General features: G+C 38.0%; 1 protein-coding gene across 1 annotated transcript in view; it reads left to right on the top strand.

Moving 5' to 3' along the window:
- Nucleotides 1–23,664, top strand: part of SNX27 (sorting nexin 27) — a 70,190-nt gene that overhangs the window by 2,821 nt on the left and 43,705 nt on the right. The window lies entirely within an intron of this gene.

The following is a 23,664-nucleotide window of genomic DNA, read 5'->3' as shown; positions in this document are numbered from 1 at the left end:
GGAAGGCGGTGGTGATCAGACGTCTTACTGGCAGTGGTTTCTCACCTTCCAACTATTTTGATTTCCAAATTCTGTGAAGCTTCTCTGCTACTGGAGTGGAAATGGTGATAGTTGCAACAGAGAGTCAAGCAAGTTAGCAAGTTCTCTGAGACCTCAGTTCTAGAGTCTCTTCCCTTCTCCAAAGTCTCCATTATCTCCTTAGGTTTTCAAGTGAGAGGAAGAAATCAGAGGTCAAACAGACATGATTCTTGAGGGATATATGTGCCTGCTACTTGTTTTGCTTTTGGTTAGGTTGATGCTAATTTTCATAAAGCATTCTTTAGACAGCACTCCTTAGAGCTTTTCTCTTGTCTCCCATCCAAGTTCCTTAAGTTAACTTCTCTGTTGTCCCAGGAAAGTTTTCATGTTGATGAAGTGCCAAGTGGGGTCAGGATTAGGCACAGGTAGATTATTATTGTGTAGACATAGTTTGTAAGAAGTCATAGGTGCATGTCTGGACCTTGATAATTGCTGTTTGAGATTTGTCCCTATTTTAGATGTTTTCCTTCTGTACAGATTATTCCAGTTTTCATATGTTGCAGTTGTTTGGATAACTGATAGAGGTGTGAGGTGTGAAAAAAGACTGCAACTTTGAGATTTAAGGGATGAAAGGCTTGGACAAAAGGAAGAACATCAATTTCTTTGGTACTAGAGTATGAACAAGCCCTCTGGGCTCTAAATTTTATTGCAGATGGTAAGATTTCTACTAGCAATGTTAGTCTCCACCTTGTAATTTTTCCCAGTGTAGCATATATTGAATGTCTTCCCTTTGATCTCTGTATACCTGGAGGGATACTTTGAATAAATAGAACCAAAATAAATATATCTTCGCACTAATTATATAGTATGTGAAGTAACATTTGATTTCAGGTTAATTTTCTTAAGGTTAAAGTAGGAGTCTAAGGACTCCTGACTGATTTCTTGGAGGTGACCTTAGGAGAGTTTAAACATACAGTGGATATGGTTGTGGTACCATCATATTTTTGAGGAATTATATTTGTCTTTTGGCTAGTTTGGTATTTGGGTAGTGTGCTCTTTTATAAGATAAAGATTGGTTTGTATGCATTCAGAATCATGATTATATTCATGCCGGGTAGAGTATATGCCTTCCCTCTTGATAGCTACAAGATAATATTCCCATCACCTTCCCCTTGTTAAAGTTAAACCATAAGAAAAATTGAAGCTATAGCGGGGCCTGGGTGGCTAGGTTGGTTGAGCATCCAACTCCTGATCCTAGGGTCCTGGGTGGGATCAAGCCCTGAATAGGGCTCCACATTGGGCGTGGAGCTTGCGTAAAATTCTCTCTCTCTCCTGCTCCCTCTACCCCTCCCCTTCTCTCTCTCTCTCTCAAAAAAAAAAAAAGAAAGAAAATTGAAGTTATATGTATCTATATAAATTTGTTTATTTGGAGTTAATTTTAATAATTTAGGGATATCTCATGGGCATTCTTTTTCCTTTTTTTTTTTTTTTTGGGTGGGTGGGGCTTCATTTTATGTGAAAGTTTGGATTAAAAAGAGGTTGGTGCCACAAGAAGTATTTTTATGAGTTAAGTGTGAGTCATTTAATGTTGACTGCTAAGTACCTTCCCAGGATCTGCTTTCTCATTTGTAGCTGACTTCTATTTGGCCCAGAGTTTCCAGATAGATTTTGGAAATAGTGTTTGAAATCATGGTTGTTAATCAAAAGAAAATTTTGTGGTAGTGATTCTTGAGCTTTAGTGAGCATAGGAATCACTAGGTGTGCTTGTCAAAAGTGTAGTAGATTCTTGGGCTCACCCTTTAAGGGTTTTGTATGATTCAGTAGGTCTTGCATGGGGCCTAGAAGTGTTTATTTTTTACTCCCTTTGCCAGGCAGGTGTGGGTAATACAACCCACATACCCAGCCCAGACCTGGATGACACTACAGGTTCTAGGCCTTGAATTCTCGTTTCATTTTATTTTCGTGATTATACTGAGAGTTATGAACAAAGACTGTACTAATGGTGATTTGTTAGGCTCCTGAATTCCAGCCCATAGAAAATCAGTTAAGTAAGATAGTGGACTATTACATCTGCTCATCTAGACTTCATTGAATCTTTCTAAATGTTGTAGTAAAGATGGGTGATGAAGAGGTAAAACAAGTTAATAAAATCATTATATCACTTTGCACTTCATGTAGTGTGTTTGCATAGTGTGTTTACATTTCATCTTAACAATAGCCTTGTGAGATAGGGAAAATACAAATTCCTTGAGGTTGGGGACTGTGTTCATCTATGTTGTTTCCCTAGCCAACATAATGGCACGTAGAGGCTATTATTCAATAAATACTTGCTGAATGAATGTATGAGCATTATCTGTCCCTTTTTTATGAGAGGAAACTGGGTGTTGCACTAATGGGTGTTAACCAGAATTAAATCCAGGTTTTTGAATTTTAAATCTGGTATATTTTCCATTTCTTTGTTTTCTCAGCTATTTTTTTAACTTTTTTTTTTTTTAAGTTTATGTTGAGGGCAAGCGTGAGTGGGGGAGGGTCAGAGAGAGAGAGAGAGAGAGGGAGAGAGACAATCCCAAGCAGGCTCTGTGCTCAGTGTGGAACCCAGCTTAGGGCTTGATCTTACAACTGTGAGATCATGACCTGAGCTGAAATTATAAGAGTTTTGGCTGCTTAAAAGACTGAGCCACCAAGGTGTCCCTGTTTTCTGAGCTATTTTTGACTCTTAGTAGTCAACTATTCTTGACTAAATAGTCACTTAAAATTCAGTCACATCCTTATAAACTTGGATATTAGCTTGAGCTTTGGTTCTATTATTACAAAATATAACTGTCTTATATCTTTATTTACCATCTCTCTGGTTGTAAAATTGAATGGGTGACGGGGGAACAAAGTGGTTATTCTTTGCCCTTGTTTGTTGCTATCTTTATTGGTTATCAGTGAGGAGAGCCTGACATAATTGTAATTGCAGTCCCAGGACACGCTTTTAATTCCCTAGGTAGTTGAGGTAGCAAACAAATAAAACTAAATTTGAAAATACCATTATCTTCCCCTTAGAAATCACTTCCACAACATTGCCGTTACCAGGAACAGACCTGTTGTTTAGTAACATGAAGATGTGTCTAGGTCATATAAATGATTGTGAAGAAGGGTTCAGTCAGCCCCCACTGACTAGTTTGTTCCAGGTGAGGGTTTGTTACCATGCTCTCAAGGATAATTATTTTTTAAGATAAGTTCTGTTGGGAGTGATTCTTAGGATAAGCAAGAGGCTCACTTGACAAGCAGACACTTAAAATTTTTGATCACTGCATGGTGCTTTGGGAGCATGATCTGTGGTGAATTTATTCGGTAGATGGTGGCATTTCTGACACTGGATATTGTGGTGGTTTAGGTTAGAGGCATTTAGAATCGTTCTCTTTGACTGCTGTGTAGATGATTTCTGTGCTGCTCTGGCAATCCTGTAAAAAAAAAAAAACCTATGTATGGGTGGTATGACTCCAGCTCCACGTGTGGAAAAAAATATATAGGCAGTTTAAGTTTGTTCATTTATCTTGAGAGAAAGGGGGTGGGACGAGGGGTAGAGAGATGGGGAGAGAATCCCTAGCAGCCTATGCATGAACCCACGGACTGTGAGATCATGACCAGAGCCAAAAGCAAGATTTGGACGCTTAATCCACAGTTTTAAAATATTTCTTAAAAACGTGCAATTCTCTTGGGGTGGCCTGGGTGGCTCAGTCAGTTAAGCATCTGACTTTGGCTCAGGTCATGATCTCACGGTTCGTGGATTCTGGCCCCGTGTTGGGCTCTGTGCTGAAGCTGAGTCTGGAACCTGCTTCAGATTCTCTATCTCCTCCTCTCTCTGCTCCTCCCCCTCTCATGTTCTGTCTCTCTCTCTCTCTCTCTCTCTCTCTCTCTCTTTCAAAAATGAACATTTTATATATATATTTAAAAACTTTCAACTCTCTGTAAGAAATACATTTTATATTAGAACCCAATATAAATACAAAAAAAAAAAATCCATGTGAAACAAGTTTCACTAAACTGTATTTACTGGTATCATGCCTCCTGACAGTTTTTAGTCTGTTCAGTATTTTGGAATTTTTTGTTTTTTGAATGCTGATGGTGAATGAATAGTCATGAATTTCATGACTATTAGGTTATGGTCCATTGTTTGAAAAACAGTAATTTGGGCATCACTTTTCTGATGTTGGCCCACTGATACCACCTCATGTTCAGTCTGGTTCCATAATTAAGCACAAACTATGTGTAAATTACCGTTAGGCTTGTACGAGTCACAGAGTCCCCGCATTTCCTGTAGCAGAGAAGGTACATATAAACAATTTACCGTGTGTAAAAAAAAGGAATTAATGGAGATAAAGGAAAAATACAATGGTAGTTTAAAGGGAAAAGTGAATATGCTTGAAATGATTGGTGGGTAGATAGGTCATAGAAGGCATTTAAATGGCGATTGAAGGACAAGTATAATTTCAGTAGGCAGAAAAGGGGGAAGGATTTCATAGGCTGAGGAAACTGTGTGACCAAAGGGAGGAAGGTATGAAAAGTTCTTAGGATAACAAGGAATCTAAAGTTGCTGTTTATCTGTAGACAGTTGTGCTTCAAGTTAGATCAAAAAGGGCTTTGGGGTACCTGGATGGCCCAGTCGGTTGAGCGTCTCACTCTTGATTTCCACTTGGGTCATGGTCTTGTGGTTCATGAGTTGGAGCCCCAAGTCAGGTGGGGAGCCTGCTTGGGATTCTCTGTTTCCCTCTCTCTCTGCCCCCCTCCCCTGCGTGTGTGTTTTTTCTCTTTCTCTAATAAACATTTAAAAAGGGCTCTGAGGGGTGGCTCAGTGGGTGGTTAAGCAGTTAAGCGGCTGACTTCATCATAGGTCAGGATCTTGCATCAGGCTCTGTGCTGACAGCTCAGAGCCTGGAGCCTACTTGGGATTCTGTGTCTCCCTCTCTCTCTGCCCCTCCCCCTCTGTCTCTCTCCATCTCAAAAATGAATAGACGTTAAGAAAAAATTTAAAAATAAAAAGGGCTTTGAATGCAATGCTACCAAATTTGGATTCTGTTCTGTTTTTGAGATCAGAATATAATATGTGTGTTAATATTTAGGACTCCCTGTGAATTTACTTTTTATTTAATTATTTACCTGAAGAGGGTGACTAACTTTTCCAAGGCCAAAGAGGAAAATCACTATTAGAATTCGAAGAATTTCAGAGCATCTAGTCTCTTGGGCTGTCTTGTACTATATAAAGAAGGGAACAAAGAACAACTAAGCTCTTAACACCCAGAGCTGGGAACAGCTGATGAGGAGCTGGTTGCCTTTATTTTGTGTATGTTTTACCTCACAATCTAGCTTCTTGAATATCCACTTCTCTTTCAAGTGTTAAGTGAGTATACATACTGTTGTGTTTATAGTTGATAAGTGATCGTTATATGCTGGAGGTCCAGTGTGCTCTGCCCTGCTTATGGTGTTTGAAGATACCTCCTTTAATTTAAATCTTTTGTTTCTGTATATAGCATATTGTTGGGAGTTGAGGAGACTGAAGACAGACAGGTAACTTAACATAATACAAAGGTTTATACCTGTTGTCTGCCTTCAGAATGAAAATTCATACAAAGACTTTTTTTTTTTTTTTTTTTTTTTTTTTTAAGCAGGTGGGGAAGGGGTAGAGAGAGAGGAAGAGAGAAAGAATCCCAAGCAGACTCCTCACTGTCTGTGGAGGAACCTGACACGGGGCTCAAACTCGCAAACGAGGGAGATAATAACCTGAGCCGACGTTAAGAGTCAGACGTTTAACCTACTGAGCCATGTAGGTGCCCCTACAGAGACACTTAAAAAGTGTCTTTTTGCTTTCAGTAATGCGAGGGGTACTTCAGGATTAAATTGTGTGGTATTGTATTAGCCATATGCTAGGTGGTATGTGTGTAGTCTCTTGTTTATTATTCAGTGCTCCCTGCTAACCAAGTAAGGGTTGAGATAGTTGAGAAAATACACCTGTCTACAAGGTATTAAAGTTGCAGAGTAAGGAACTGTATTTGAGTATTCTTATGTGTACTTCCTTCCACGAACTTCCGTTGTTATGAAAGCATCTTTTAAATGATTTATTTTTGCTCAAGCCATCAGACCTCAGAGCAAAGCTAGACTGACAGATCTATGTATTCTGTGGACTTGAAACACAAGTAATTAGTTTACTTCTCTTTGGAAAACTACAGAGTGTCTGCAGAGAGTCAGCTGCTTGTGGATATTCTCCCAGCTGTGCTCAAGCAACTGATTACTCCTAGACAACCATTCAGGACAAACCAGGAAGTTATCTCCCTGCTGCACGGCCAGGACCGCAGTACTTTTATATTTTTAGGTCTGTCTAGTTTAGTTTGTTCATTTAGCATGTTTTAAAAATTGGGAGATTGAAGCGCCTGGGTGGCTCAGTCGGTTAAGGGTCCAACTTCGGCTCAGGTCATGATCTCATGGTTCATGAGTTTGAGCCCAGTCTTGGGCTCTGTGCTAACAGCTCAGAGCCTGGAGCCTGCTTCAGATTCTGTGTCTCCCTCTCTCTCTGCCCCTCCCCCACTCATGCTCTGTCTCTCAAAAATAAATACATGTTAAAAAAAATTTTTTTTAAATGGGAGATTGATTAAATTAATTTTTGGTGATCTTGGAAAATGTGAAAGTTTTGGAAACTTCTACTTCTTTTGCTGATCAGTTTAATTATCTATAAAGTTTGTAACTTATAAAGTGTGTAGTTTGTTTACTGAATGCACCATGGGTTACTGGAATTTTTTTAACCCAGTATTTTGGTAGGGTTAAAAACTACTTTTTGGATCTGTTTTCTAAAGATGTAACCTGCATCTGTCTTTACTTGGAAACAGCAATGACTTTTGTTCTATAGCTGGTATTTTGAATCTAAGTAAGTGTGACACTTTTACGAGTTATGTGCTGTTGATTACTTTAGATTTCCCTGCCATACCCAATTGTCCTTTATGTTGCTGATTAGAAAAGGTTTTACTGTACCTTTCTTCTTGTTCAATGTGTTGAAATAGACCACAGTTTACAGAAGCTGTAGTCTGTGTTCCTCAGCTTCCAAAAGACATTGCCCACAATTAATTTGAATTAAAGAGTGTTATTTGACTGCTAAAGGGCTATATCCCTTCAAAAGTATATCTTTTAATAACTAAATGTTGTTGTTGTTACTAATTTTTAAAGGCTGTCATAGGTGAAGGTATTTTGAGCCTTTTTTTCCCCAGTAGTGATAGATTTACACTTTTGTTTGTGCACTCATGTATAGTACCTCTTGAGAGTAATTGAATATTTAGGAGATAAATATTGGGATTCAGGGTGCAGGCTGTTACCCTAGAACAGATCACAGGAGGAGTCATGTGGAGTCATGCTTTAAAACACATTATGTAGTAATCCAGAAATAGTCGTGAAATAGAACTTAAAAAAATTAAGATTCCATCTTTGGTAATTTATGTCACTTGCAAACTAAGGTTGTTGATAAAGCTGGTGGATTTTATTCTTTAATTAACTTTCATTGTGATCAGTATACCAAATTAAAAACATCTGGGTGTGGCATTTAACTTTGCCATGTAGGCAGTGGTTCAAAATATAGCAGATCTCAAACTCTTGAGTTGGTGTTGGAAATGATTTAGGACTAATTATGTTTGTTTTCTGGTGTATAACTGAGGGAGAAGTTCTCAGCAATAGTGTACTGAGGAGGCTGTCAGGCTAGAGAAACTAGTAGCTTTCTTACCCCTAACATTCATCATCCCACAGCATAAAGAAGTAACCCATTTTCACATCCAGCCTTACATTTCAAGAGAACCATGAGTTGCTACTTGTTGATCATATGTTTAAAGACAAAAATTGAAAAACAAAATCCTATCAAAATAAGTCAATGTTGTATATAGTTTTAGTATCAGAACTTCCTTTAATACCTTATTGGTAATTCATATCTGTCATGTGAAGGAACCTATTGTGCTTAAATTTTTTCATACCAAGTGTGGTGCATTTAGTTTTCATGAGATGAAACAGTGTAATTACAATAGATTATTCCCAGAATTCACATGAAATATAGACTTGCTTTTTAAATGTCAGCATGTTTATTTCTTACTCCTTCTAACCTCATTTGCTATCCTTGGAGTCAGTGTTTATATTTTAAAAAATTAATAAAAACAATTTACTTTTATTTTCAACATATTTGAATAAAAGAAAACATAGCCCCACTTTGAAATTGCTTACATAATTGAATGCCATATTTTACTCTTAAGCATTATTTTTATTACCTCCTATAATAGAAAACAAAATGATCACTAATACTAAAACTTGAAAAATGTAGAGCTTGCATAATGGTTTTAGTACTTCCCCCTGAACACTGAAACCAATGTAAAAGTTAAAAATAAGGAGTGCATGGAGGAAAACCATTATTGAATGTTTTTTGTGCTAGCCTTAATGATGTTTTTTCATTCATTCAGGGAAAAAATTTAATGAGCGCTTCCTACCTGATGAACACGGGATTAGACATGGATAGAAAGCTAAATAACATGTAGTCTTTGCCTTTAGGAAATTTATGGTATGGTGGGGAATGGGAAGATTAACAGTTTGTTGTTGGAGTAAACCATGGGAGGGCCAAGGAAATAAAGATGGTACCTGCCTGGACTGGGGTTGGCAGGGGAGGAAGGATAGAAGCCTCAGGTCATTTCTTAAGCCCAGTTGACCTGAAGTCTCAACCTTCCTCTCCTCTTCTAGTCTACCAATGGGATGAACAATTATCCTTAAATCCCCCTAGGTACTTTTCTGCCCTTAGTTATCTAAATTAGTAAATGCAAGTGCCCAGGAAACTTGTGCATTTTAGCAGAAGTCTCCCAGACAAAATGTACTAAAACTATAAGGATTATGTAATTTATCACCCAAACCAAGGCACTTGAAAATGAAAGAGGACTTAATTATTCCAGGACAACAGATATAAACTAGGTGTGTCTTAGCAACCTAGAACACAGGTCTATAGCCTAAATGATTTAAATATAGGAGGTTGGGTTTTTTGTTTTTTTTTTTTAATGTTTTATTTAATTTTGAGACAGAGAGAGCATGAATGGGGGGGGGGTCAGAGAGAGAGAGGGAGACGCAAAATCCGAAGCAGGCTCCAGGTTCTGAGCTGTCAGCACAGAACCCGACGCGGGGCTTGAACTCACAGACCACGAGATCATGACCTGAGCCGAAGTTGGACGCTCAACCGACTGAGCTACCCAGGCGCCCCTGGGTTTTTTTTTTTTTTTTTATGTTATTTATTTTTAAGAGAGAGAGGATGGAGGAGGAGTGGAGAAAAGGAGACAAAGGATCTGAAGCGGGCTCTGCACTGACAGTGGAGAGCCCCACACGGGGCTCGAACTCAAAAACCGTGAGATCATGACCTGAGCTGAAGTTGGACGCTTGACCGACTGAGCCACCCACCCAGGCACCCCTGGAAGGCTGTTTTATTTTTATTTTTATTTATTTTTATTTAAAAAATTTTTTTAAATATATGAAATTTATTGTCAAATTGGTTTCCATACAACACCCAGTGCTCATCCCAAAAGATGCCCTCTTCAATACCCATCACCCACCCTCCCCTCCCTCCTACCCCCCATCAGCCCTCAGTTTATTCTCAGTTTTTAAGTGCTTTGGCTCTCTCCCACTCTAACCTCTCTTTTTTTTTCCTCTGGAAGCCTGTTTTAAAATAAGACTGGGGTTCTGTTAAGGAGGGAAATGAACAAGTTTGTTTGTATTCTTGGGGACTAGTGGTTACATAGGCCTTACATGTAATTATTGAATAACAATGAGCTTTTTTCGAATAGCTTGATTGTAATTTTATACTTTACTTTAAAAATACTTTAAAAATATCTTAAAGCCTTTTTATACTTTTTTCAAAAATAAATCTACTTGCATAGATAATATTTGTATACTGAATTGCCTTGAATTAGAAAGTTTGAGGAATCTGTTACTTCTTCCCAAGTAATAAGCCCTTATTACTTCTGGCAGGAGGTATTAAGGTTGAAATACATGTGAGCCTTATTTGTACTTTTCCTGCCTCGGACAGTATTCTCTGTGAATAGAACACCCAGCTAAGGGTGAAGAGTCCAGTTGATGATAAGCAGCTTATTTGACAAGGTACTTATTATTTTTTCTCTCTTTGGGAAGATCAGACGTGATTGACATACTTCTCTGTTTCTCAACTTTGTCAGAGCCATATTTTATTGTTATTAATATTCTCTTTTGCCCAGTGTTAAAATTCCTGGATATTAGTGCTTGAAAATGTTGGTATAAATATTGAATTCTGCTTTTGATACTTAATACACCAAGGAATTTGTGAACTAGGGCTTTGCATAGAATGCTGGAAATCATTTAATTTGGTTTACATGTAGTTGACATTTTTTGTTTTTTCCCCTCATTAACCAAAGATAAGCTTAGAACAAGAGAGACAGGGAGAGAGAGAATCCCAAGCAGGCTCCCTGCTGCCAGTATGGAGCCCAACAAGGGTCTCGATCCCATGAACCATGAGATCATGACCTGAGCCGAAATCAGTAGTCGGATACTCAAATGACTGAGCCACCCAGGCTCCCCATGGTGAGGTTTTTTGTTTGTTTTTTGCTTTTGGCTATAGTTTGAGGCCAGACATTTTACTTTTAATATTTTCTTTTCCTAGTAACAAATAATTTGTCAGAATTGTTATATTACATGATAATGCTCTTAAAAATCAAGAAGAGGGGCACCTGGGTGGCTCAGTCGGTTAAGCGGCTGACTTCGGCTCAGGTCATGATCTCGCGGTCCGTGAGTTCGAGCCCCGCGTCCGGCTCTGTGCAGACAGCTCAGAGCCTGGAGCCTGTTTCGGATTCTGTGTCTCCCTCTCTCTGACCCTCCCCGTTCATGCTCTGTCTCTCTCTGTCTCAAAAACAAATAAACGTTAAAAAAAAAAATTTAAAAAAAAAATCAAGAAGAAAAAGCAAATTGATTGTAATTTTGAGACCTTGATGTAGTTTTCTGCTCAGTTATATTCAGTGATTGTTCAGGCTGGAAAATGGTTACATTAAATCCTAACTGAGGAGAGGAAAGATAGTTTTTGTTTTTGTTTTTCTAATTGATGAACAGGGAAAGAAATAGGGACTCTTGAAATTATTTTGTGAATCTAGCTTCCTAAGTGGAAATAAAATACTGTTTAACTCTTTTAAGCTGTGGCATTTTTTTTCTAGCTTTTTAAAATCATTATTATTTTTTTTTTTTTTAATTTTTTTTTTTTCAACGTTTTTTATTTATTTTTGGGACAGAGAGAGACAGAGCATGAACGGGGGAGGGGCAGAGAGAGAGGGAGACACAGAATCGGAAACAGGCTCCAGGCTCTGAGCCATCAGCCCAGAGCCCGACGCGGGGCTCGAACTCACGGACCGCGAGATCGTGACCTGGCTGAAGTCGGAGGCTTAACCGACTGCGCCACCCAGGCGCCCCTAAAATCATTATTTTTTTAAGTAATCTTTATGCCCAATGTGGGGCCCAGACTTACAACCCCAAGATGAAGAGTTGCATGCATACTGACTGACCCAACCAGGCACCCCTAAGGTGTAGCATTTTTTTGATTTGAAGATTTCATATCTTGGTTTGATTTTCATGACAGAAATAGAATAGCACACTCTATCTTGTTATTGAATTATTTACTAAGGAGTCATGATAGAGTTCTAGTCTTCTGATCTGGAATTTCAGTGTTTGACATCTAAGGTCAGATCCACTTTTGCGTATATTTTTTTGAGATTTCGTTCTTGATTTTTAAAATTTAAAACATTTAGTTGTTTTTCTGTTTTAAAGTAGTTTTAGTTTCACAGCAAAACTGGAACAGATTCAGAGACTTCTATATACCTCCTACCCCATACATGTATAGCCTCCCCCATTAGAAACATCCCCCACCACAGGGGCTCATTTATTATAATTGATGAACCTACATTGATACGTCATTGTCACCCAGAGGCCATAGTTTACCTTAGGTACATCCTTGGTATTGTACATTCTTTGGGTTTGGACAAATTTTAATGACCTGTATCCACCATTATAGTACACAGAGTAGTTTCACTGCCCTAAAAATCCTCTATGCTCTGCTTATTCATTCCTCTCTTCCCCTGAGCCCTGGTGACTACTGACCTTTTTACCTTTCTCCATAGTTTTGCCTCTTCCAGAATGTCACATAGTTGGAATCATAAAGTGTTTAGCCTTTTTAGGCTGTCTTCTTTCAGTTAGTAATATACATTTAAGTTTCCTTCATATCTTTTCATGGCTTGATGTTCATTTCTTTCTAGTGCTGAATAATATTCCATTGTGCGGGGAGGCACCTGGGTGGCTCAGTTGGTTAAGTGTCCAACTCTTGGTTTTGGCCCAGGTCATAATCTCACAGTTTGTGAGTTTGAGCCTTGTGTTGGGCTCTGCACTGACAGCATGGAGCCTGTTTGGGATTCTCTCTCTCTCTCTCTCTCTGTCTCTCTCTCTCTCTGTCTCTGTCTGTCTGTCTCTCTCTCTCTCTCTCTCTCTCTCTCTCTCTCTCTCTGTCCCTCCCCGGCTCATGCTCTCTGTCTTTCAAAAATAAACTTTAATATTCCATTGTCTGGGTTTATCCATTCCTCTACTGAAGGATATTTGGTTGTTTCTCAGTTTTTGGTAATTATGAATAAAAATTCTGTAAACATCTGTTTATAGGTTTTTGTGTAGACATAAATTTTCTTTTTTTAAAAACTTTTTTAAACCTTTTTTTATTATTTATTTTTGAAAGACAGAGACAGAGCATGAGAGCGGGGGAGGGACAGAGAGAGAGAGGGAAACACAGAATCTGAAGCAGGCTGCAGGCTCTGAGCTGTCAGCTCAGAGCCGGACACATGGCTCGAACCCACGAAACCATGAGATCATGATCTCAGCCAAAGTTGGACGCTTAACCGACTGAGCCACCCAGGCGCCCCATAAATTTTCAACTCCTTTAGGTAAATACCAAGGAGCACAATTACTAAATCAGGTGGTAAGAGTATGTTAGTTTTGTAAGAAACTGCCAAACTGTCTTCCAAAGTGGCTGTGCCATTTTGCATTCCCACAAACAATAAAGGAGTGTTTTTCTTAATACATATCCTTGCCATCATTTGGTGCTGTTAGTGGTCTGTCTGGATTTTGGTCATTCTAATAGGTATATGGTGGTATAAAATTCATTCTTTAGATTATAAAAGGATTGTAAATAGGTTAGAGAAAATTTGGAGATTAAAGAAAAGAAAAAAAATTCCCGTCATCTTATCATACTAACATACCTACTTTTGGTATTTTGTCTGTCTTTTATTTATGCATTTTTTATGAAGTTGAAATCATACCGTTATATACAATTTGTAATCTCATTTTAAAAATTAATACTTTATTTTCCAGACAGTTTGATTTACAGAAAAATCAAACAGACATTTCCCTTATATCCTTCCCCCACCTCCACCATATAGTTTCTCCTTTTATGAACATTTTACATGAGTATGGTCCATTTGTTTAAATTAATGATCCAGTGTTGATATGTTATTGCTAACTGGAGCTCATAGTTTATTATTATTCCTTTAGTTTTTACCTAATGTCTTTCTGTTCCAGGATCCCACATTATATTTAGTCATCGTGTCTTTTTAGGCTCATTTTATTTATTTTTATTTTTTTTATTTAAAAAAAAAAAAATTTTTTTTTTTTTAACGTTTATTTATTTTTGAGACAGAGAGAGACAGAGCATGAACGGGGGAGGGTCAGAGAGAGGGAGACACAGAATCTGAAACAGGCTCCAGGCTCTGAGCTGTCAGCACAGAGCCCGATGTGGGGCTCGAACTCACGGACCGTGAGATCATGACCTGAGCCGAAGTCGGCCACTTAACCGACTGAGCCACCCAGGTGCCCCGTTTTTTAGGCTCATTTTAGCTGCAACAATTTCTGTTTTCTGTTTTTGATGACCTTGACAGTTTTGAGGAGTATTGGTGAGGTATATTATAGGATGCCTGACTATTGGAATTTGCCTGAATTTTCTTTTCTTTTCTTTTCTTTTCTTTTCTTTTCTTTTCTTTTCTTTTCTTTTCTTTTCTTTTTTTCCCCAAGATTAGACTGGGGGTTTGGTGTCTGGGTGAAGAATATTACAGAGGTAAAGTGCCATTTTCATCAGTTCACATTAAGAGTACATACCATCATTATGATTTGTGATGTTGATCATCTGGCCAAAATTGTGTTTGTCAGGTTTCTATACCGTAACGTTATTCTCATTGCAAGGTTATTCTCATTTCCCTCCCCTACTGTACCCTTTGGATAGGAGTCACACTATGTGCAGTCTACACTTGAGGGGAGGGGTGATGCTTCCCTCCTTTATAGTATAGTATCTATATAATTTATTTAGAATTCTTCTGCATAGGAGAAGGATGTCTGTTCTCCCCCATGTATTAATTTATTCAGTCATTTATATCATTATGGGCTCCTGGATACTTATTTTATATAATATGGATTATATAATCCAGTGCTGCTCTATTTTGTCCTTCTAATTGTTCCAGCTTTGACCATGGATAGCTCTTTCAGTTGGCTCCTTTACACTTTTGCCATACCCTGCCATACCCCCATTAATGTGCAGGGTTTTTTGTTTTGTTTTTGAGTACTTTTTTACTCTCTGTTATTACAGAAGATGAGCTCTGAGCTCATCTTGTGTATTTCCTGCCTCAGTCCTGAATCAACCATTTCTCCAAGGAGTCCTAGTTCTTTTTATTGGGGGATGGTGTTAGAAACCAAGAGCAGGGTGATAGGTGTTGTCGTTGCTACTGGATGTAGCTTCTTTTTTCCTCCCAGCTGAAAGCAAAAAAAATAAAATAAAAAGTGTGTGTACATTAACTCTTGTGTATACACGTGTCTATAAATATTTCTATATGTAATCATCTTTATATTAAGTTAAACATGAGTTCTTATCGCTGTCTCTAGCTTTACTCCATTTCCATATGGATCTTTTGTTACCCTCCTCTTGCAGATCTGTACATTTCCACTTCAACAATAAGAAGTTTGGCTCCCCACATTCACCATTCATTTACTTAATTGCTCAACTCCAGTATATATGGAAAGCAATTGTTAAACTCTACCCTGGGAAGCAGTTGTATTGACTAGAGTGTAGTACTTATGTGCAGTCCCTTTTTTGTCTTTATCTTACAGAATTCATTCATTACCTACCCCCTTCGGTGAGGTTGTTTGAAATATATTTGAAATACAGTTAGATTCTCTTGTCACAGTTTGGGATTCTCCCACCCTATTAGTTGATTTCTGAAAAAAAAAAAAAAAATGCATACAGTAAGGTTTACTCTTTGTGTTGTAAAGTTCCATAGTTTTTGACAAATGCATAATGTCATGTGCTGTTACAGTGTCAAACAAAATAGTTTTACTGCCCTGAAAATCCCCTGCACTTCACTTATTCATCCTTCCCCTCCCTCTAAGCCCTCGGCAACATACTGATCTTGCGTTTTCCAGAATGTCATATAATTGGAGTCATATATATATATACACAATTAAATAATTACTAAAAGTATATAGCCTTTTCAGATTGGCTTCTTTCCCTTAGCAATATGCATTTAAGGTCTCTCCTCCCACACCATGTCTTTCTGTGACTTGATAGCTCATTTCATTTTATAACTGAATAATATTCCATTGTCTACATGTACCACAGTTTTTTTATCCATTCACTTATAAAAGATAACTTGGTTGCTTTCAGTTTTTGGCAATTATGAATAAAGCTGGTAAAAACACTCATCAGGTTTATTGTGTAAATATAAGCTTTCAACTCAGTTGGGTGCATACCTGGTAGTGTGAATGCTGGATCTTATGGTTAACACTATGTTTAGCTTTTTAAGAAACTGTCAGTATGTCTTCCAGAGTGCCCATACTGTTTTGCATTCTCACTAAACATGAGTTGCTCTTGTATCACATCCTCACCAGCATTTTGTATCATTAGTTTTTTGGATTTTAGTTATTCACATAGGTGTGTAGTGGTACCTTGTTTTGATTTGCAATTCACTAATGATGAATTTTTCATATTTTTTTAATTTTTTTTTTTTTAAGTAATCTCTTCACCCAGTGTGGGGCTTGAACTCACAACCCGGAGATCAAGAGTCGTGTGCTCTACCGACTGTTGTATATAAAAGAGTTAAGGCACCCCAACTTTTCATACTCTTATTTGCCCTATGTGTATCTTCTTTGGTGAGGTTTCTGTTCATATCTTTTGTCCCAATTTTTATTTGGGTTGTTTTTTTTTGTTGTTAAGAGTTCTTTCTGTATTTTGGATATGAGCGCTTTTTCAGATATGCATTTTCCATATATTTTTTTCCATGCTGTGGCTTGTTTTTCAGTCTCTTAGCAGTATTTTTCACAGAACAAAAGTTTTAATTGTTTTTAATATTTATTTATTTTTGAGAGAGAAAGAAAGAGAGAGAGAGACAGAGTGCGAGTCAGGGAGGGCAGAGAGAGAGAGGGAGACACAGACTCTGAAGCAGGTTCCAGGCTCTGAGCTGTCAGCACAGAGCCTGACATGGGGCTCAAACTTGTGAACGATGAGATCATGACCTGAGCGAAAGTCAGACACTTAACTGCCTGAGCCACCCAGATGCCCCCAAAGTTTTTAATTTTAGTAAAGGTCAGCCTAGCAATTTTTTCTTTCATAGATCATGTTTTTATTGTTGTATTTAAAATCTCTTTGCCATACCCTAGATTTTCTTCTATGTTATCTTTTAGAAGTTGCGTTTTATAATCCACTTTTTAACATCAGGTCAAACATGTTTCTAGATTATTTTCTTCATATGTACAATTTTAAATAACTGTTTTGTATTCAATTTGTGCTTTAATTTTCTTAATCATTCATCCCTCTATTGTTGACTTTTTATAAGAACAAATTTGGAAACAACCTTTTTCTTTGTTTAGGGTTACTTCATTTTTTCTTTCAACATAGACTTGAGAGTGGTCTACATGCCATGGTGAAGTTCTTGCCCTCTTGGAGCTCTTGTTTTGATGTTTTCCTTAGGATAAATTTTCATAATGCCATTTTAGTTGAAAAAAATATGAACATTTTTATAACTTTAGTGCATATTACCAGTGAAATTACTTTCAAAAGCATTTTTACCTATTTACATAGTCATCATCTCATTTTCCATGTAAGTTAACATTAAAAGTAATTGTGATGATAATTTTGCACTTTTTAAGTTGTTGACAAGATTTACAGTTAGAAAAAACTTGGGGCATTTGGGTGTCTCAGTCAGTTGAGCATCTGACTCTTGATTTCTGCTTAAGTCACGATCCCAGGGTCGTGGATCAAGCCCCACATTGGGCTCCTGCTTAAGATTCTCTCTCTCTCCCCCTTTGCTCCTCTCCCCAGCTCGCATTCTTTCTCTCTCTGAAATAAAAAAGAAAATAGAAAAGGCTCAAACATTTTATTTATTTATTTATTTTATTTTATTTTTTTTTAAACGTTTATTTATTTTTGAGACAGAGAGAGACAGAGCATGAACAGGGGAGGGCCAGAGAGAGAGGGAGACACAGAATCCGAAGCAGGCTCCAGGCTCTGAGCTGTCAGCACAGAGCCCAACGCGGGGCTGGAACCCACGGAGCGTGAGATCATGACCTGAGCCGAAGTCGGATGCTTAACCGACTGAGCCACCCAGGTGCCCCAAGGCTCAAACATTTTAGAAACCTTTGACCATTTACTTTTCTCTAATTATACTTCTCTTTTCTTATCAATAAATTAGGATAAATAAATTACAATAAAATGTAAGATGAAAATGTTACTATTTCTGAAACAAAATTCCAAAAATTTCTTGGTATTTAGTCATCCAGAATAGTAATTTTGTGTAGACATATCCAAGCTACACTTCTGTGGCTATGTTCATGGCTTATGCATGTTTGAATCTATTATCTCAAGAGTTTAAAGGCAAAGTACAGCATGAGTGTTAAGATTATTAGTCAATAAAAATATTTTCTGGCTTGATTGTTTGCCTAAGTAAGATAGTAAGAAGGCAGAGTTTGACGAAAAGGAGCCAATCTGGGATGCCTGGCTGGCTCAGTTGGTGGAGCATGTGACCCATGATCACAGGGTTATAAGTTCCAGCCCCACATTGGAGCTTGCTCATAAAAAAAGAAAAAGAAAGAAAGAAAGAAAAAAAAGATGGGCACCTGGGTGGTCCAGTCAGTGAAGCATCTGACTTGACTTTGACTCAGGTCATGATCTCACAGTTGTGAGCCCTGCATCCAGCTCTGCACTGACAGCACTGAGACTGCTTGGGATTCTCTCTCTCTCTCTCTCTCTCTCTCTCTCTCTCTCTCTCCCCCCCTCCCCCTTCCTGCTCTCGTTCTCTGTCTTTCTCTGTCTCTCTCAAAATAAATAAATAAATTTAAGAAAGAAAGAAAAGTAGCCAATCTAAGCCAGTCAAATGACTGAACTGCAAAATTAGAAAGGACAGATATTCAGATTTCAGTAGAATAGTTCCTTGCTTTTATAGTCTAAGTGTCTAGTATTGCTGTACCCACTAACTGGGCAATTAAGCAGTGAAAAGTCAAAGCAGTGTCCCTCATCTCATGTGTCAAGAGTCTGTTTTTCTCCAACTTGTGAGCCTTCACCCAGTTTCCTAGAAGATATATTGTAGAGAAAATAGGGAGGTTGTTTAAAAACCTTTGTGTAATTGGGGCACCTGGGTGGTTCTTTTAGTTAAGCGCCGACTTCAACTCAGGTCATGATCTCACAGTTTGTGAGTTTGAGCCCCATGTTGGGCTCTTTGCTGACAGCTTGGAGCCTGGAGCCTGCTTTGGATTTTTGTCTCTCTCTCTCTCTCTCACTCTCACTCTCACTCTCTGCCCCTCCCTCACTTGTGCTCTGTCTCTCTCAAAAATAAAATTAAAAAAACATAAAAAAAATAAAATTATTAGGTATATCTTTATAATGCTGAAAACACAAAGGAAATTTTGGGTATCACCTAGTTACCTAAGAAAACAAAATTTGGTCTTATTTGGATTGTTGGGAGATTTTTGGTAGCCTTTTGTTTCCTCACCTATTATGAAAAATTTCAGACATAGAGAAAAGTTGAAGGAAATGAACAGTGCATATCTCTGCATATGTGCCACCTAGATTTTATAATTAACATTTAGCTCTATTTGTTTAATCATTATCTGATGAAAATGTTTTGATAGTGTGTTTAAGCCATTCCCTTTCTTTCTGGAATAACATACATGAGTAAGACCCTATTGGGCAGAGTTATTTCTGCATGGTGTAGGACTAGGTGGTTCTCTGATGCAGTGGTCTTACGAAGATGATACCCTTCTTGTGATCCCCATCAGCATAGGTTGAGAACTGAGTCATTTATTTTCAAATGAATTCCAGCTGAATTATAATAGTTTTTTTTAAATGTTTGTTTATTTTTGAGAGAGCTCAAGCAGGGCAGGGGCAGAGAGAGAGGGAGACAGAGTATCTCTCTGATACAGCAAGCTCTGTGCTGACAGCAGCGAGCCTGATTCAGGGCTTGAACTCAAGAACTGCTAGATCATGACCTGAGCCAAAGTCAGACACTACCACTGAACCGTGCAGGTGCCCATAGATCATGTTATAAAGACAAGAAGAAGAAAGGCGAGGGAAATTGGCGGTGGAAAGGGTTGTGTCATCAGGAGGCTAACATGCTACTAACCTGTTTACCCAGCTGACACAAATACTATCATATAAATAGCTATCGTTTATTTATTTTTTATATATTTTTTAATGTTTATTTTTTTGAGACAGAGCATGAATGGGGAGGGCCAGAGAGAGAGGGAGACACAGAATCTGAATCAGGCTCCAGGCTCTGAGCTATCAGCATGGAGCCCGATGCGGGGCTCGAACTCTCGGACGATGAGATCATGACCTCAGCTGAAGTTGGACACTTAACCAACTGAGCCACCCAGGCGCCCCAATCAATAGCTATCATTTACTTAGTGGTTACCATGTTCTAAGGCTTTATCCCATTTTGGTTCTCACTCTGTTAGCTGTAGGTATTATTAGTGCCATTTTATGAATTAGGAAACAGGTTTAGTGAAATTGAATAACTTACCTAATTTCTCATCTGTTAAATGGTACAAGTGGTACCAAACCCAAGTCTGTCTGACTCTAAAACCCATGCTTTGAACCAGAAGTCTACTGCTATAAATTCCCTTTATGGCAGAATTTATTGTTTGCATTTATGTCTTTAGAATTGTCCAAATTGGGCCACACTTAATTTGAGTTTAGTTATAGAGGAATTCTAGTGGAAAAGAGGATGTCATGTAAACATTCTTATGATTGTAAAGGCCTCTTAATTCTTGACGGAGGGCCCTTTTTGAAATTAGTTGTCTAGCATTTTTTACTAACTTCATTTCATTCTCTGAAGAATGAAGGAATTTCCAGCCTTGTATTAAATTGCAACATGTATAGCATTCTTTCTATAGTTGAACCAAATAAACATTAGCAAGTGTGTTTATTTATTTATTATTATTATTTTTTAAATATATGAAATTTATTGTCAAATTGGTTTCCAGCAAGTGTGTTTAGAATGTGAGACTGGTAGTTCATTCCTGTCTTTATTTTTTAATTTATTTTTAAAGAGGTTTTTGGGATGATAGCCAATTTGAAGCTTGGTCTTTCTGATAAAGAAGTGAAAATAGGCAAGTTCCCTGGCTCCTGGAATAAGCCTTACTTCAGTTTCTTTGATGACTTTTGGGCTTGCTTTTGCGAGTGACCCTGGGAACAGTGCATTCTAACTTGAAAACTCAATGGGTGGAGGAAGTGTGTGTTGAGAGCAGTAGTTCTTAACCTTTCTGGAGGTCACATTGCTCCCTTTTGAAGACTTTCCTCTGGAAAAAATGCATATATGCACACAAATACAGTTTTTCATACAAATGCTATATAGGTGTTCACCGACCCCCAAAGTCTATTGACAACTATACCCCAGGTTAAAGATCCTTTAAAGGAAAAAAATGAGGGAGCTGAAAATAAGATTTGAGCAGAGCTGTTAAACGTTTTTTCATAGATGTGCATCTCATAAGATTGATTTTACTAACATAAAAATCTTGTTTTAGTATCTAAAATGTTTTATTCGGCCTCTAAAATGTGAGTTTTTCCCACTTTGTTAAAAAAATTAAGTCACTTGGGTGACTCAGTTGGTTAAGTGTCTGACTCTTGATTTTGGCTTAGGTCAAGATCTCCTGCTTTGTAAGTTTGAGCCCCATATCGGGCTCCATGCTGTCTGTGCAGAACCTGCTTGGGACTGTCTCTCTCTCTCTCTCTCTCTCTCTCTCTCTCTCCCTCCCTCCCTCTCCCTCCCTCTCTCTCTCTCTGCCCCTCCCCCATACATGCACACTCTCTCTCCCTCTTTCTCAAAACAAATAAATAAACTTAAAAAACAAAATAACAACAACAATAAAAATTAAGGTTGTTCATAAGTAAGCTAAGACTCACAGGGGTAAATGAAGTTTTCTGTTGATTTCTAACTTTTGCTTTTTCAATTTTATTTTTCTTCTACCAGCAAAACATTTTCTCAGAACTATTAATAAGGCTAAGATTTAATTTTATTTTTATCTATTTATTTATTTATCATTTTATTAAAAAAATTTACATCCAAATTAGTTAGCATATAGTGCAACAGTGATTTCAGGAGTAGATTCCTTAATGCCCCTTACGCATTTAGCCCATCCGCCCTCCCACAGCCCCTCCAGGAACCCTGTGTTTGTCTCCATATTTTAGAGTCTCTTATGTTTTGTCCCCCTCCCTGTTTTTATATTATTTTTGTTTCCCTTCCTTTATGTTCATCTGTTTTGTTTCTTAAAGTCCTTATATGAGTGAAGTCATATGATATTTGTCTTTCTCTGACTGACTAATTTCACTTAGCATAATACCCCCCAGTTCCATCCATGTAGTTGCAAATGGCAAGATTTCATTCTTTTTGATTGTATAAGGCTAAGATTTAGATGAAATCCTTTGGCAATCCCCAACTTTAGTTTCCATTTCTTCTTCAACCAGAATTTCTTTGTAACAGGCATCTACACAGTACTTCTAATGCAAGTGTTCAGGTGGTGTTCCCAGCAGGTTACATGTTTCATTACATCCATCCTCACAATAACCTTGTTTGGGACTTATTATCGTCCCCACTTTACAGATGCAGAAATCAATGCTAAGAAAGATTAGATGACTTAGTTAAGACCAGTGCCAGTACTAAAGGCAGGGTCAGGATTTGAACCCATGTAGATCTAGCTTCAATGCCTATTTTCTCTGTTTTACCATCTGGTTCTGTGATCAGAGTTGATCACTTTTTCCTGATTACTAGTTTGACCTGATTCAAATTTTAGAAGCCCCAGTTCCCAATCAGTGGTGAAGGTGCTTTTATTTTCTTCTACAGGTAGCCAATTGTAAAATAATATTGAGTTTTTGTGTGTATAAGTTAGACTTTAGGTTGTGAAATGTCTAGCGCGCTGATTTACTGACTAGGTTGTTAAACCCAAAAGGAAAGAGCTTTAGCTGGATGATCTCCTGCCTTTTCTGTTTATGTACATGGATGTTTCAGGTACCAGAGTCTGACAGAGACAATTCCAGTGACTGAAACATTTGTGGAAGGCTTGTTACTAAACTTAGCATCATTTTCAGGAAGGAAAAATCCTAATGGTTTGTAACTGAAAAAGAGCTTAACTCTAAAGGGTACATAAGCTTTTATCAAATTGACTAAAGGCCAGGTGTGTGTTTCCTAACTCTCATGGGATAGCCATGGAGGGAACCTTTGGTCAGCTAGCTGCCTAGTGGTTTTTGCTGAGATGGCAGGCAGGGTCAGCATTGTGGGAAGGTACTTCAGTTTGCTGAGTGAGTTTTGTGAGACTCAGCATCTTTCTTGACAAAATTATTGTTCTTCCAAACCTTGTACTTTTCCTAGTTGCAGCCTTTTTATGTACAGTGAAACAGGGAGGAGAATGAGTAGGTTGATTTACTATATAACTTTATTTTATTTATTTATTTATTTATTTATTTATTTATTTATTTAACGTTTATTTATTTTTGAGACAGAGAGAGACAGAGCATGAACGGGGGAGGGTCAGAGAGAGAGGAAGACACAGAATCTGAAACAGGCTCCAGGCTCTGAGCTGTCAGCACAGAGCCTGATGCGGGGCTTGAACTCACGAACCGTGAGATCATGACCTGAGCCGAAGTCGGACGCTTAACCGACTGCGCCACTCAGGCGCCCCTATATAACTTTAGATGTACATTTTTTTTTTATCTTGAACTGATTACACAGAATTTTAAGTGAGATAGCACAGAAAGAAGATAGAATGCTAAGAGGGATTAATTGACATGATTGGGAGGACAAAGAAGTTGGTTAAGATAATGAAAATTTAGTTATCTCCTTGTCTTTTAAAAATTTTTTTATTTAAATTTTTTTTTTTTTTTACTTTGAGAGAGTATGTGAAAGCAGGGGAGGGGCAGAAAGACAGGGAGAGAGAATCCCAGGAAAGCTATATGCTATCAGCGCAGAACCCGACATGGGGCTTGATCTCATGAACTGTGAGATCATGACCTGAGCCAAAATCAAGAGTTGGACACTTAACCAACTGAGCCACCTAGGCGCCCCATCCCCTTGCCTTTTT

The sequence above is a fragment of the Panthera onca genome, chromosome C1, assembly GCF_046562875.1.
Source record: "Panthera onca isolate mPanOnc1 chromosome C1, mPanOnc1 haplotype 2, whole genome shotgun sequence".
Taxonomy (NCBI): Eukaryota; Metazoa; Chordata; class Mammalia; order Carnivora; family Felidae; genus Panthera; species Panthera onca.
The sequence above is the reverse complement of the archived record's forward strand: the minus strand, read 5'-3'. Positions and strand labels throughout refer to the sequence as shown.